The following is a 12,901-nucleotide window of genomic DNA, read 5'->3' as shown; positions in this document are numbered from 1 at the left end:
GCTGGTAGTAAAAAACGTGATCCTAATATAGATGTGGAAGTGATCACAGGAGTATTTTCATACTGCTTCTACACTTAATTTTAAATGTAGATTTTAAGACTATGGGTTAACATCCATCTTGCAGAAGAGCATCTTTAAGTGACACAATAAAGAAGATCTGTAAGCAGAGTAGCAATCTAATGCTTTCTTGGCTCAGAGAGCTTTCCCATGTGGTCATTCTGTGTGAGAGAAAATTCAGAAAATACTGACTTTTTTTTTTTTAAGTTTAGGAGTATAATGTATAGAATACATTAATAGCAATTAAACCAAAGGCTATATGTAGTTGGAGGAACCGAAAAATCTTGAATAGTTTTTATCTCCTCTTAGCTATCAGGTAGGTCATTACAGATTCTGATGTGATCAACTTTTGAACAGCAGCGTTTCCTTTCTAGCCCAAATTTGTATTATTGCAAGCAACTAGTTTGTTAAATTTATATAAAGTTGCATAAACCTCATGTGTTGTTTTGACAAGATCTCTTTTAATGTGCCTTGGAGTTCTTTCAGTCATTAAGCTAGAACCAGTTCTAGCCTCCAAAGTTTTTTAATTTGTTTCAAGCAATATCTTGTCATGATTGTCCAGTTGTTTACTTCCTACAGGGTAACGAGTTCTTCAGAAACCCTTATTGGCATGACAGTTCCACAGACAGTGTGTTTTAAAGTGGTACACAAATGGGAAGATTCTAACAAGCATCAAAGCCACTAGATTTGTATTGTGTTCCTATTGTTTGGGAATCATTGAGAGGGAGTAGATCAGTAGATCCTTCTGTGATCTCTCTAATTTAAATGAAAAACACAGTATTAAAAACAAATGGGAAGATGGAAAAGAAAGCAGCAGTGGAACTTTCAAAGGAGTTTTCAATGTCATGGGCATTCACTGGTGTTTGAGTGCCCAGCTGCCTCAGGCTGCATTGGAAGTCTCATGAGAGCTGGAAAAACCAAAAACTCAGCATCTCCAAACTGAAAAAAAGCTGAGAGTCAGAGACTAAATAGATCATGATTTTGGGCCATACTTCTGCCTCTGACTTTAGCTGGGAAAACATGTTTGTATGCTTTGATTTTTTTTTTTTTCTTTTTTTTTTCCTAGAGACCGAGAAGAATCAATAGAAGGGTCATAAAAGAACATATTTTACTTCTTACACACTTACATCCCTATCCTTAGCTGTAAGCTGATGCTAGTGTACTTAAAACATCTTAATTTCTTAATTAAACAATTCCTTAAATGCTATGAGATAATATTTTTTTAGGGTTTAAAGAATTGATATGAAAAAAAAACAAAGCAGTTTTGCTGATGAATGTTCATGAATCACAGATTCTCTCTGGCTTTTCTCCAACTCTGAATACTTAACCGTTTGAAACCAAATTATTATGTTCCAGTCTATTAATGCACTTACTGTTTATGTAATAATTTAGGGATATGAATGGCTTTGTGAAATCAATGAAATCACTTACAAAATTAAAATAACTAGGAAGCGCCTGGGATACGCTTCAGTCCACTTACTCTGCATCAACAAGATCATCAGTTCTTTGTTTGTTGTTTCTTTCAACTTTTATTTTCCATTGCTCTTCCAGTGCACAAGAAATTAGGTTAACCCAGCACAAAGAGGCTAACTTCAGTAACGTGAGCTTCTTTTAAAGCAGAAAACCATGCCTGGATTACATAAAAGCAGTTCCTCAGAACTGAATGAACAGGGAAGGAACAGCAGAATGAACAGGGCTTTTATTGATGTAATTTGAAGCTTTTTTTTTTAAGGATGTCTACTTTCTAATCAAGAGTATGTTCAGTCACACAGATGGCACATCTGGTTTATATGATATTTCTTGAAAGTTATTTACGTGAAAGTCCATTAGTATTCTGGATTCTGTTTATATTATAAGGGCTTTCCCACATGTGATTGTTGGACAGGCTTAATGCCTACACAACCATCAGCACAGCACAATTACATTAAAATACATACAACTTTCTGCATGATCAAAGTGTGACATGGATGAAAACATAAACACAAGCAAGGTCAGCATACCTGTGTAATCTCTTTGCCTTTCATTTGCTCTCTTTGTAGCTGAAAAAGATCCACAGAGTATATCCAAGTATTGTCCAGATATCGCCACTTTGTTTTTATTTTCTCTGCATTTTTGTGGAGGATATTAAGATCTTTTACCAGTTTTGCTAGTGTTAGAGCGTATTGCTGTAGTTGGCAAAGCTCTTGTTAAACTTCCTTGATACTTCTGTAATAACAAAAAAGTGATTTAGTAACCACATGCCTTTGTTGAAGATATGATTTTATCACTGCTGTGCTTATTGACAACTGTATGACTGCATCTTAATAAATTGAGATAATGCAATGATAAGAGTGTCTTAGGTCAAAAATAGAAAATGAATTTCAGTTTTCCTCAGTAGTCTTCAAGCCCAATTACTGTTCCTTGTGTTCAGACTGCTCAAGTAATACCACTGTCTTTTTGCTTTTGGATGTGCATTTAGTTAATGTTTTCCTATTGGTATATATAATAAACACTATCTAGGAATGTAGTTGGTGGGGCAATTAGCAGTGCTTCTTAAAATACAAGTCATAATATGCCAATGTTCAGTTAAAGACTAATAGAATCAGAATATAGTCACCAGAAAAAATTATCATGATTATTAACTGATCATTCATCAGAGTGAGGAACAAAAGAAAGGACATAATTTTCTTGCACCTAGACTAATGGGTCTTCTCCAAAATACTTCAGATAAATTCTTCAGTCTCATCAGCCAGAGTTTGCATTTAACTACAAAAGCAGCTATTACTCCATATTCTGAAAGCATAAAATAAGATACATTAAGGGTAGGATAAAATACCTTATTTCATTTTCAGAGGCTCTACTGCTACATAATACTATTGGCAATTTAGTCTTAAGGAGAAAAACACAAATCGTACCAAATCCCTTTGCATAGGAAATGACATCCATGAAGAGGAGACTGAGTTTAGACATGGCAGACCCACCTCTTTAGAAGACTATCTTGCCAGCTACTTTTAATTTTAAATGATTTATAACAATTTTAGTGTGAGGCATTTTGGAAATCCAGTACTGAAACAAAAGTAGTGTTAAAATGGCTGCAAAAAGCAAGTAATTTACTTTGAATTTATGTTTTTATTTTTTAGTAATAAAAATGGAATCCACAGGATTATGCAAATGGATGCCCGCTAATAAACCTTTAAGTTCAGACCTGCTGCTGTAGAAAAGGTTATGTCAGTTCTGAGTTGGTGCAATGTTTATGGCATCTCAGGCACACAGCAGGAGAGCTTTTAGTATTTTATTGATGTAAAGAATTCTTCATATGAAAGTCCAAATTTCTTATCTTTTTATAGTGCGTGGTTGATATCAGTCAGAATGCTGACGTCCATAGACTGGCATGTGATGTTCTGAATATCCTGGAAGCATGAAAATAAGCTTTGTGACCAGATCATTGTCCTTTTACAAATAAGTCTTTCAGGCCCAGTTCTATCATTGCATCAACAAAGCTTAGGCTAACACTGTCATAAAAGTCTGGTAGGAAGCTTCTCCTTCTTCCTCTTCTTCTCCTCTTTACTTGTCCATTTGTAGCTCTTTTGTTTCATCTCTGCCTTCCTCTTGTCTGTCCCCTAGACAATCAAGTAGGGTCAAAGAACAGAAAGAAATCTTGCAATGCATTCAACTAAGATTGCATAACCTCTCCACCCTCATTTATTTTTGTTTTTTCTTGGTAAATCTCTCACAGTAGGAGCTGTCTCCTCCCCCGGTTTGTACAAGACACAACCCTGGAGGGGGGTCTTTGGTAATGGCTGCTGTCATTCCTAAAATAACAAGTGCTGAATTTGATTCAGAATGGCAGCTTCACAGATCATGTGCTGTATATTCTAAATTTCCAAACTTAATGTAGTTAAAGTGAAAGGGAAAATCTTTCAATCTTTTCCTTATACAACTGAACAAACATTTCTCAAAAAACTCTTTTCAGTTTAATTTTAGTATGCTGGTACAGAAAAGTTGTTATATTACATAGACAAATAAAACTATCAAAATGTATAACCTCTTTTGCAACTTATATATTCTTTCCTTTCAAGCTTTCTGACTACCTCATTGATTTTATCACTACTGTTCCCACTCATGACAAGCCATGCCACTCCTTAAGCAAGGTAACCTGTAAGAAAAGCTACCCAAGGATTTACCATGATAAATGGTGTGGTGGTATGAGCTACAACCCCTTCCTTGCCAGAGAAGCTGAAGTATCTCCAATAGGTTGCAGGCTACTGAAGGGTGAATTTGCAAGTGTAGCTGCTTATATGGTGTGAGACAATCCTGAATGTCAAAGATGAGAGTTCATAACTTGGTCACTGCCCATGGTGCAGCCTAGGACCTCCTGTGTTCTCCAGTCCTTCCACAAGCCATGCCTGTTTTTTTTTTTTTTCAGCTTGATCTCTTGCCTGTTGTTGTGCTTCCTCTTTGAGTTGCTATTCTGTTGATTTGAATGAAATCAGCAGGGTTTATGACTGTCTCCTATGAGCTCAGAGAGACAGCCTTGCTGGTGTGAATAATTCTCTTTAAGCCTCCTAATTACTGCTAATATTTGCTTTGTTTTGTAACAGCTCCTAGCCAGAGTTTACATGAAGAGACTGCTAATAATGCTGTACACCATGAGGAGTTCTTGTGCATGCTCTCCTGCTGCGTCAAATTTTTACTTCATTCTCAGTAAACAGATCTTGTCTGGGACAAGTGTGGCCTGAAAGATGACACGTAGCGCACTGATGCTTGTCTGGGTTTGAGGAAAATGCATGACCAGTTGAAGTCATTCCCTATCTGTGGCTGCTGATGGTATCAGATTCCCCTCATACAATCTCCTCTGGGTGAGCAGCCAAAGCCAAACTTCTTCAAGGTACAGGCCAGATCACGGCTGTGTTGCTTAATTTCCTATCCAGCATTTAGTTCCCTTCATTTTCCTCATGGATTGTTCCAACCTGCCAGTCCAACCACGTGATCCATTGTGCAGCCAGCTGGCTTGAGTACAGTCAGAACCTGGTCAATATTTGGAAAGAAGTACAGCATGCTGCCTGATTTCAGTTGAAATAATGGAATATCCAGAAATACAACATGAGTTTTGAAGAAGTTGTTCAGCTAGTCTTTTGCCAGATTGGTTAACAATGCCCCTAGCCTGTGTGTCAACATAGTGCTTCTAAAAGAGAAAATTCAAGGTAATGCTCCAATCCTGGTCCTTTTCTCTGCAATGCTGTCTCAGGTACCTTTCCAGAGCTAAGCTAATGGCCTCTCCCTAATCAATTCCTCAACAGAAAAAGAAAAATAATATAAAAAGAAGTTTCTTTCTAAACATCAGAAAGCACTCTACTTTACAAGTGATGGAGAATTAGGACATCCAGAGAGGCTGTGGAACCTCTTCCTTGGAGATCTTCAGAAGCCACCTGGATGTGTTCCTGGGCCCCCTTCTCTGGGTGTCCCTGATGGAGCAGGAGTTGGGCAGGTGGACTCAGGTCCCTACCAACCTCAGCTGTTCTGTCATTCTGTGGAATGCTATAATGAAGTGGTTGCAGGATAATTTGTAATTCTGCAAATATGCCTCTTCATGTATTGTACAAGGCCTAGGTCCTTGATTGCCCTTTGCATTTTCTGCCTGACCTTCTGAGCTCTACTGTAAAGAAACCAGAATGGCAGATTGTATGGATAAATGCCTTTCGTAACTTGAACAACAACAACAGCCAACAGCCTTGTGCTACAAGATGAAACAGAAGGGAAAAAAAGCAAAAGGGGGAAAGGAATTATCTGTCACCTTTTCTTTCTGATTTGCTTAAATTTATTTCAGAATTTTCAGAAGTGCTGTTTTATTTCTATTTTGCCTTGGAGTTTGGTTTTAGTTTGTCTTCTCCTGTAGGAAAGTACAAAATATGCTGCTCTTAGCTTTCATTTGGCAAATCAGAAATCTGTGAGTATGAAGTTTTCAGTTTTTGTTTCCCAGTCATTCATTCAAAAAGTTGTAAGCCAGATGATAATATGAAAATACAATAAAATAGTAAGAAACTCAGAAGAATGTTGAAAGTAACACTAGATTAGCATCATAAGAAAATTCTACTTATTTCTGTAGAAATACTAACATTTATCTACCTCAACCCATAAAACTAGTGATGAACAAAATGTTTATCGTGTATGTTAGACATGCAGTGATTCTACGGTGTGAATAATAATGAAAATTACTCTGAGGACTTTAAGTATTCTGGACAACATGTAATAAAGTATGTGCAATCTGCCAACTGTATCTGGCATGAATACGCATCTCACATGTTGTCCCACTGATATTTATGAACATGTTCCTGTGCTGCACTGCGCTTTGGAGGTTAAGGGTTTAGGATTTTCTTATGTAGCACACCATGCTAACTTAACAGGAGTGGATTTGCAGTACAAAACCATAGGTAGTTACATCTCAACGTCCACAGAATGTGCATTTCAGAAAGATTTTACTTCCAAGAAAGTCTGCCTTTATGGCTGTTGTACCATAAAGAACATATTTCTTTAATCTAAAAAGACTCCAGATTGTGTCTTTATACCACCTCACAATGTAAGTCCAAGCATTTGGACATGACCAAAGGTCAGCACAGCAGCAAGCTGCTGTAAGTTCATGGGACTGTTCAGAAATGTTGTACTCCACCACAGGATATGCCAGGTTGATTCCTGGGAAAGCTTTTCTGCCAGGATATCATGACAACCATTAATATATTAAAAAAAAGAAAAAAAAAAAGTAGTTTGCATGGCTTTACATGATAGACAACAGGATATGACAGATGTTTTTGTGCAGCTATCTTGGGACTGAGAAAATACCTGGGCTAGATTACAGCAACATTAATTCTATGTTAGAATTTACATTTGTAGTTAAATTTAAGTTCTGCTACACTTGCAAACTCAAAACTCTGACTCTCTTATCTTTATAGACAGAAGCCTGTCAAAAGACTGGAATAGTGCAAAGAAAGAGAAACTTCCAAATAACATTGAGGGTGGAATGGGCCACTGTTCTAGCATGAGTACTTCTTGACCTGAACTTATGAACTAAAAATAACAGAAAAAACTGAGGATACAGATGCTGTATAGGAGCACCAAAGAGCATATTCAGCAGTTACTCTCATTTTCTTGTCATGATGTTTTCTGCTTTCCATGCCAAAGTCACTTCTCTTACCCTCTAACTAGCTTCTGACAAATCAGTATTAATCAGCCCACTTATGAAGTATGAAATTTGTTGATGATTTTTTAAATAATTGAATGAGATCCTTGCTCAGTTCTTGTTGACTTCAATGCAAGGATTTTATCCCTTGAATCTTGAAAAATACAGTGACTTAGGTATTACTTGCTTCTCTAAAGGCAAACAGGTTGTGTTATTAAATTACCTCATTGCTTTTTTTTTAATTCACTGATAAGAATTAATACACTCAATAATGCTGTCACAGCTGAGAAGCATAGTGAAAAATCAAAGCGGGATGAATGTCTTTCAGAAAAAACATTTACAGTAATTCATGAGTCAGGCCTAATTCTTGCCAGGATGTCTTTATAATCAATACTAAAAAAAATAAGATTACAATGATAAAAAACATCTCTGACCAGTGAGTATCTAGCACACAGATGCGAGTAGTTAGGTTATCTGACTATTTTGCTAGCTGTAACCCACTTCAGCTTAATCATTCACTAGAATATCCAAAACCATCTTTGAAGTTTGTTCTGAAACATATCATCCCTTGCACAGTGTCTCATATTTTCCTGCCCCCTCCAAATTCAATTAATAGAAAACCAAATAATTCTATCATTCCCATGGTTAATGCTCACTTTTGTCTGAAATCTATGTATAAGAAATCTGTCATCAATTCTTTGTTGATATGCATCTGAGTTGCTTGAAGTAATATTTTTCTCAATTACAGCAACAAAGAAATATTAAAAATGAAAAGTTTTTGATTAAGAGACATCAAGTCATTGAAAGCATATTGTTCCTCAGGACTGAACTTGAAATGAAATGACATGAAAAGAAATGAAAGCAACAGAATTTTATGTTTTATTTCTTTATTTAGGAAATATTTATTTTGCAGTATGAAATGGACCTCAGTTGTTTACTATACTTCTAGTGACCATTGGCTGAGAAATATCTTTGTATACATAAAAAATGCAGAGGTTAGGGGAAAAAAATAAGAGAAGTGAAGGAGAGGGAAGGGAAGGGGAGGGCAGGGATGGGAAAGAAAGAAAAAAAGGATGAAACTATTTGCTGTAATTCCAAAAGTGTCAAAAAAGTTCACAAATAATATATGTGTGTGTCTGTGTGTCCTTCTGCACATTGGTCCTAAATCCTTCTATTCTTGTGAAAAACCATCTCTCCAACCTTCTATTCAAATTTCAGATTTTTAATTTATAGTAATCACTTTCCAGTAGTGACAGTCGAAACAAAGTGGCAGTCATATTTTTATGACGTATCAATGCAATAACTACTCTATATACATGAAAACCTCTGCGATGTTGAAAGACAGGAAAGCTGTGGTTTTAATTGTTTTGACTTTTAGTGAAAGAATCTGTGATTCTTTGATTCTGTAATGTGACCTCATTATTTCCCATCAACAGAGGAACTCAAGACATATTAACTCACTTCTTTAAAAACTGCTTGAATGTAGCTGCCTGAGAAAGTAGCAGATGAATGCATAAATTAAGAAAACTTGATAAGTTAATGGAGTGGCATCACTTAGAAAATGAGTGGAAATGAATAGAAAACGCATATTAGAAGGCTACTGACACTAGGAAAGTGTAAGGTAATTGTCAGTGCTCACAAGTGAGTGAGGTCACAGACTATGTTCTTTGAATTACAAATGGTAAATGTTTCTACTGCTCTGTGTTGCAGTTTTTTCAGAAATATAACCGTATTCTGTTTTCCATGTTGTCTAAATAAGGGCTCTGAACTTTTGTCTAGCATCAGGTATCCTACGTATTGAATGAATAGAAAATGCATCTTTGAAGGTGTAACTCCTCTGAAATACATGTACTCCAGAATAAGCATCATTTTTTTTCTATTAACTATGTAGAATTTAGAAGTCATTTTATAGGTTGAGATGTACATTTGGTAGGATGGATCCTGAGGTCTGAATCTTCTGCCAGGTGTCATTTATATCTTTGGAATTAATAAGGAAAATAGACTTCAGGAGCACTTGTTTGGAATGAGGAACTACACTGATCTGTAATGCCTTTGGGTGCTGCAACAAGAATAGGGCAGATGATTCCAAGAGAAACATCCACCATGGAGAAAAAAAGTGGTCATTTTCCTAACTTAGATACTACACTTGATTGAGAGGAATCCAGATCTTAGTATGCAAAGAGCCTCCTATCATTAAAATACTGAGAATTATTCAGAAGATGCCTCCATCTGCAGATGAACTATTTTGAAATTAGAATTTTCTGACTCTTTTATTATTGATATGCCTAGACCAACACCCTGGAAAGAAAAAATATTTTATATAATTTTCTGGGGAGGTAAGAAATGAAGTATTAATTTCCAGTAGAGGGAAAAAAAAAATCAGACTTTGGAGCCAGGTTCAAGACTTTAAAGAACTAAGTCATAATTTTTGAGTTTCGAGTGTTGCTGAGATTGCGTTAGTTACCTTAATCACATTTCAGGTTTTTTCTGTCTTCTGTGGTAGAATATGTAGGGATGTTTGCAAGTATCCTGGATACTGAAAAACTTAATGAGCAATTTCTTCATATTTCAAAGGGAAACTAGGGAGAAAACCTGATGTTCTCCAGAAACAGCTGAAATAATGTTTCTGTGCTGATATTCTCCTGTTAGTATTATGCTTTTCCTTTATGTGCTTCTTTTTGATGTAGAGAAACAGACTTTTAACGAGTTAGTGCTACTAATGTTTGTATCATTTTTTATAAGTGAAAAAAAGAGCAACAATATAAATTATCCATAAATTCCTCAAGAAGGTTGATCAGGAGACATTAGGCTGTGTTAGGAATCACTTGCCAGAATTTTCTTCTTTTCTTCTTTATATGTTATCAGTATATTTCTATTTGCATACCTGCTGATTACCTATTGACATTTACTGCAGTTTAAATCCTGTTTCTGATGTGCAGTCATATATCTGTATCTGATACTGCTTCAATTGATTCAGCAGAATCTGAAGACTTGTGGAGTTGAGTAAAATGTGCTCTGTTCTCCTTCTAAAGTTAGCGCCTGTCAATTCAAGATGAGTGTGATTGAGAAAGCAGCTGTTTGCATCATCCTGAACAGATACTGAATTATATGGCCCAGCAAAAGACATCACCTGCAGTTCTGGTACTATACGTAAAAAAATACTGTATGAATATTATTTTGGAAAAATCTTTCCTGAAAGCTGAAAGAGTCAAACTTATTGGTGCTTAATTTATTCTGTAGAAACATTAAGCTAGGTTACCAGTAGCAAAGATGTCAATAAATGTCTTACAGAGTGAGTAGAGGGCATAAATAAGAAAATGAGTCTCTACCAATGAAGACAAAATGTTCATTCTTTTGAGTCCAGTGGCAGAAAACTGTATTCATGTAAAGATACCACTAGTAATGAAGGGATCAAAACGATAGACTGATTGAAATAGCAGAATAACTCATTTTTTTCCAACTCCAGAAGGTTTTTCCAAGCTTCCAGAAGGTTAATGATGAAGTGTAGACTTTGTGTATGGAAGACTCAAGTCTAGACGTGTATGTTACTATGGAGAAATAGTTGACTTTTTTTCTGTGAACAATGAAGACTATTTTCTAAGGTGTTTCAGAACTTATCATTGAATGGAGTGAAGCTCTCATCCTTCTTATATTAATTCCTTTTGTGATATTTCCTGAACAGGAAGAGTAAGTCTTTCAACTTCCATCTGGATGAAGTTGTGAAGTACATCAAAGATACTTACAATGTAGATAGGTTTAATGGAAAAGAAGTTTCATAATCATGCAAACATTCTCTGTTACAGTAAAAGATTCACAATCCAATATACTTTATAGTAAAATTTCCATCTGATTTACTGAGGCTTACTCTATGCAGGTATGAAAACACTGACCAATAGGTGAGTAACTGTGGATGCTTACATTCGTGGACATATGTAAATCCCCTGCATTGAAACCTGCATTAGAAGATATTTCTGGGACTGATATTAATGTAAAAATGTATGCTGGAGTCTTTCCATTTCCAATGCCTGTATAGAAAACTAGTATGAAGAAAATAAAAAAGAATTTGTTTTAGATCTTCCTAAAATAAACTTGCTGTGAGTCTTCCCTTCCTCTTTTGGAACTCCTACTAACCTCTCTAAGGTGAAGCTAAAACCACTAATCTCTTTTTGTTATCAGGGCTTGTGATGACATTTGACATGCTGTACACTTACTACAAATTTTTTACCCACCAAAACTGTAAAAAACCCTAAAATTTGCTTTTAAAAATCAGTATGTGTGTCCTCATAGCATTTCTTTATTGTGGTCTAATTATAATTTCAGTACAGGATGCTGCTGCTTCTTGTTAATCACTGAATGTAAACAGATGATGTGGGAAACCCCTCTTTCTCCAATCAGTGTGCTAGAATGAGATGTTTTCAAAGGGAAGGCATGGCTACCAGCATGTCCAGTAAGTCCAGCATGCAATAATGGAAGGATTAGATTGTCTCATATTGCCATCAAAAATATTTTCTTAGCTTGCTTTTTCAGCTGGCTAAGATTCTTTGCCTTAGTTCTGTTGAAAACAAATTCATCTTGACCCTGAAAGCATTGATGAATTCTTGGCCTTTTTGTTATTACAAATGGTTGCTTTTTAGAGGAAAAACAGTGGCAAGAAGAGACATCGCGGAAATGTTATCTTAACTGGTAGACCATGGGACATTGAGGTTTGGGTGGAACTTTTGTTGTCCCTACAAGGTGGGAGGATTTTAATTCTACTGATTTCTGTTACTTTCAAATTTCTTTAAATAGTCTCTGTGATCTGTGTAAACTCTGCCTGGACAATGTGTCTGTGTTTCCTATTATTTCCTGAGGTTCATTATTAACACTGTACGTATTCAAGCAGGCTGTAACAACTGTGGAGACTCATTTTTGTATACTGACATGTTAATTTGTAAACTATTCTTTTTAACTAACCTCAAAAGTGACCTTGGGAAATAAAAGCTTATCAATTCTTTTTTTTTTTTTTTTTTTTTTTTTTTTTTTTCTGAAAGCTTTTAAGATTTTTTCTTCCTTGGCATTCCTGAACCAATGGAAATGTAGTGTGAAATATTATGAGGCAGGAGGTTACAGGAGAATCTTGAAGGGCAGAAACTTTTTAAAGAGATTTAAAAGATTGAAAACCAGAGCCATAGTAGTTTCCTTCATACCAGAGATTTCCAGGGAAGTTGAAGCAGACATAGGGGCCAGCTAGACAGTCAGGGGCTTGGAATATCTAGCATGTAAGGAGAGATGGTTTTTTCAGTCCATAAGAGAAAAGATGACCAGTGGGAGTGAGATCATCTGTTCCTAAAGGAGGTCCTAAGGAAGGCAGGAGCAGACTCTCCTCAGAGGGATGCAGTGAAGAGGCAAGTGGCAGTGGTCACAAGCTGAAGCAAGGAATATTCTTTAGATATAAAGGGGGAAAAGAAAGAGAAAAATATGATGGTCTAAAAGATTTCACAGTGTATTTTTAACAGTCAAAATCTTTCTGAATTAAGAAGGTATTTAAGTTCCCTTTGGATTTCTGTGGTTTCTAATTATTTCTTCTTGAAGTAATAACTGAGAGTTGGATATGAATATTTTCCCAAAGATATCTTATCTTGTCTTATACCTATTTGACAAAGGCTGAGCGTGTTTCCTTATTGGTCCTTATTAGTTGTCCTTATTAGTGAC

The sequence above is a fragment of the Phasianus colchicus genome, chromosome 2, assembly GCF_987193195.1.
Source record: "Phasianus colchicus chromosome 2, bPhaCol1.hap1.1, whole genome shotgun sequence".
In the NCBI taxonomy this organism is placed as follows: Eukaryota; Metazoa; Chordata; class Aves; order Galliformes; family Phasianidae; genus Phasianus; species Phasianus colchicus.
Note: the sequence above shows the minus strand (reverse complement) of the source record.